General features: G+C 36.8%; 1 pseudogene; it reads right to left on the bottom strand.

Moving 5' to 3' along the window:
* Window positions 1-1,981: 1,981 nt before the first annotated feature.
* On the bottom strand, window positions 1,982-2,659 carry LOC105983858 (annotated as a pseudogene).
* Window positions 2,660-4,351: the final 1,692 nt, after the last annotated feature.

Raw genomic sequence — 4,351 nt, forward strand, 5'->3', positions numbered from 1 at the left:
TCAGTCTAGAGCACTATTGTTGCCAATCATTTTCTTTGTCACAGGGATGAATGACATATAGGTGTAAATTAGGAAAATCTTAAGCATTGGACAAAACTCACTCATCATATTCTCCTCTTGAGATTTGTACCACTACTTGAATAGAAAGTTTCACTGGAGGATGGAAGGATATAACTCAATGTAGCCCCTAGAAAGATGAGACCAACCAACTCAGCACAGAGAATCATAACAATGGTAATAAATCACTTATAATAAATTCAATGAATATTTACTTTGGCAGATAAGTTGGTGCCAAGAATATATCCTCTGGTCCTTTTATTTATGATAAAATAAAAGTGACATTACACTTGGTTATGAAAGGATGCTTTAAGTAATGCTTTAACAAATATATACGCTGTTCTTGAAAAGAGTCCTTCCTGATTTATGTTTATAGATGCTGCCATATGCATGCTAGGGTAGCATAAAAGGAACTTGTGCTCAGCAAACACATTGAGGAAGAACGGATGCATTCCTCAGTAGATTACACATTGTAATACCTGACTCATTCACAACATTGTTTTTCTCAACAAGTACCACTATTTTGCTCATCTTTGAAGGCATTCATGTTAACCTGGCCATGGAATAAAATTTAGATGGCTTGTGATTATGATTGTATACTAAAATTATATATGTCATCCTAGGACCCTACTCTTCTGCAGAACTCTTGGTATTTTTGCTTCCAATCCTGCAAGATTTGAAAATCACCTAATTTTAGGATAACAGTACTTAGATTTTATTTTAATTATATTTTTGTGACTGACAGAAAAACATCTACTATCATATGTGGAAAATTAAAAGAGTACAGTGGGTCTTGGGTATAATTTCCAGGTGCTATTGGAGTTGGCCTAACCCAGGCTACTATGTCAGTCTACAAGTGAGTACAGTTGTTTCAGACATAGTTTACCATGACTTCCCCAAGAACTCATAGACTGTCCCCACAAATGTTGACTTTATCTGTGCAAAGCTATTTGAAGATGAGAAGGAAATAGTAAAAATGGCTTGTGGTGTTTAGGTCTCACCTATAAAGGCTAGAAATTGGCTGAAAGTTCTGATTTCCCAATTAAATAAATTATGCAATAAGAGGTCCCATTCCTTTGAGCTCTTGCCCACCTCTAGGCCTTCTCTTTCTCATGGTAGGCTTTCTAGTCTCCACAAGCATTTTTCCTGTATACTACTTAGTGGTGTTTTGTGGTGAGGATCCTATCACAAACAAATGGGTCGATGAATACTTTGGCACACATCTAACAGGTCAGATCACTTTATTAGCTGTGTTTCTTTGGTAATTTTATTTTAATGTTGTTTATTAGCACAGTAACAAATGCACACATAAGAAAATTACAACACAGAGCCAATCCACTGAATGACTTCTATTCCACATCTTACAGTTTGTTACCTGTAAGAAATTTCACTACAGAATTTCCAAGTTTTGATTCAAACCTCTAAAGTAGATTTGCATATAGAATAAAAACATTAACTATTCATTTCCTGCATGGTGTCATATCCATTATATGTTATAATGGATATAATCTATTATATGTTATAATTTATATAATATGTATGTAATATGAGATGACAATCTCTACAAACTGTTAAATATGCATGTTCCCTTGTAAGAAGGGAAATGGTGTGTATAACCTGTACAAAATTATGCTGTTTTAAAATTAAGACTACAAGCAATTGAACCCAAATATCTAAAAGTACCTTCTTTTCTATACTGCCTGTCAGCTAATATTGCAAAACTAGTGACAGTTTTTGAAAGTTGTTGCTACTGATTTTGCCTACTGGAGCAAGATACCTTAAGTTACAACAAAATCTTCGGAAATAAACCTAAATAATATCTGTTATAGAAACACCCTACTGTTTACCAGCCCTTCCCCCATCCCTTCAGAATCATAAGCGGCTCTCTTCTGTGACAGACAAATACAGATGGTGAAAACCGAGTTTATGTAGCATATCCCTTGGTCCGTTGTCTGGCTATTCTGTCCTGGTCCGCTCTGTTGGTCATACACTAAGTAGAGCTGCAGTACTTCCTACCAAAGGGTCAGCTGGATTACAGTCCTTAAGAAGTGAGTGGAGAGAAAGGAGGACTTTAAGACTAGTCAGCGTTGGGTTCCAGTTATCTTCGAATATGTCCAAGCAAATTACTCCTCCACTGCTGTTAGCAAGACAGCGGTAGATTCTTGTCCGAAGTTCAGCCTGTGGAGGCTGGAAGGAGTACTCTGGTGTGAAAGTGACGGAAACCACTGCCCGCGTGGGCATCCGGAAGGCTCTACAATGGTCCACCTGCAGGCATAGATGCTGGCTTTGGGACCAGCACTGCGCTTGGGGGAAGGGTCTTAAGCAAGCGTTGTCCTTCTGAATGCTCACGGTGCTGGTGGATATTGGAGTCTTTGCTGGTGCTGACTTTCCTTTCCTGCTTCTTGGGGGATGTTTGTTTCTTTCTCTGCTGGTTGGAGATCGAGATCGAAGATGAAGAGCTGCTGGTCTGTTCTGTCACCCAACATAGTGAGTGCTCACCTTCCCCCCCCCCATACCCTGCCTCCACAAATGGTCCCATTCTTTGTGTCTGGCTCCTCTGAGGAGGAGGCTGCTGCTGCTGCAACTGGACCTGGCTACTCATCCTCCCTCCCTCTCCCTCCCTCCCTCCCTCCCTCTCCCTCTCTCTTTCTTTCCTCACTTTCTCTCCTCCCTCCTTCTCCCTCCCTCTCCCTCCCTCTCCCTCTCTCTTTCTTTCCTCACTTTCTCTCCTCCCTCCTTCTCCCTCCCTCCCTCCTTCTCCCTCCCTCTCCCTCCCTCTCCCTCCCTCTCCCTCTCTCTTTCTCTCCTCACTTTCTCTCCCTCCCTCCCAGTCTTCTGAGTAGCTAGGATTACAGACATTGCCACCAGCACATAGCTCACATATTGAATTTTTATTTAATAAGATAAAGTAAAAATTAATATAGTTTTAGAAAGCTCTATGCTCAATGAGTATTATGGTTATTTCTACTTTTAGATTATTTTGTGATATTACTAGGATATCTTTTTGATTTGTAAATTCCACAAACCAAAAAGAAAAATGAAAGCACTTTGGGTAATGATATCCTGTATATTTTCCCATTTTTTTCTTATAGTTTTTACAGTGAACACTGCCATTATTATTAAAAAATTAGTGCTTTTAAGAAAAGAATTAAAATGAAATATAAACATTTTAAAAGCCTGTGAATTTTTTAAAAATTTCCTTTTTATATTTATTTTTCTAAAACATGTTGAAAGTTCCACTACCATCACTCTTGTCTCGTTTCATATATAATAAAAAATATTATCTGTACTACTTACTGGCTAATGACCTACAAATTTTATTTCTCAGAGTATGCATTATTTATGTCTTGCTTATATGAATAAAAAATACATCTAAAGTAAAATGTGCTTTTATAATCCTGAAGTAGCTGTACAAAGGAGTTGCAGTTTATTAACACATTGCCTCTTGATTAATGTCACCTCTTTCAACTTTCTCACCCACCACTTCACTCACTTTTCTTAGTTTTTTTTTAGGTTTTGTATTGAATTTGTGTTTCCATTTAACAGAGTAATTTAGGTGTACAATGCATCTTGATCTATGATATCCCCTTCAACATTTTCTCCTCCCTTTGATGAATTCCTTCCCTTACTTTTCTTAACTTTGCGGCATATACAATGAGTTCTTGACTGCATTCCTTCCCCTTCCCTGCTTTATTCATCTACCCCTCTCCCTTTGATCCCACCTCCACTTTTGCAAGTACTCATTTCCTGGTACTTGTTTTGTTTGGCTTTAACTTTATCTAAAGAATTATGCTATTTTAGCTCTCCATTGAGTCTTATATTTCAGTTAATTCATTTGTAACTGCTTGCATCCCTGTGAATTTTTATTAGCATATATTAATTATAATATGTCCATATATGCACATGATGTACTTTGATCATATTTAGCCAACATATGGGCTTTTAAGATACATACATATATATATGTATGCCTATAACATATATATGTATATATAGACAGAGAGAGTGAGTGAAAGAGAGAGAAAATAGAAAAAGGACACAGAGAGAAAGGAAGCAGCAATACCAATACCAGAAGAAAAGTGCTTATAATTATAGTTGATTTTTTTCTAGGCATAGAATTTTAAAGCCATTTTATATACAAAAACATAAATGACTACATATTTTAAGTAAACCAAATCAGCCCTAACATATTTGTTTCAGTGCTTTTTAGCCTTAGGAATTACTTTAGTGCATATACTTTATACTTTTAAGTATACACATTCAGCTCTAAGCTTTTTTTTTTTTTTTTTTTTGG

The sequence above is a fragment of the Dipodomys ordii genome, unplaced genomic scaffold (assembly GCF_000151885.1).
Source record: "Dipodomys ordii isolate 6190 unplaced genomic scaffold, Dord_2.0 Scaffold1, whole genome shotgun sequence".
In the NCBI taxonomy this organism is placed as follows: Eukaryota; Metazoa; Chordata; class Mammalia; order Rodentia; family Heteromyidae; genus Dipodomys; species Dipodomys ordii.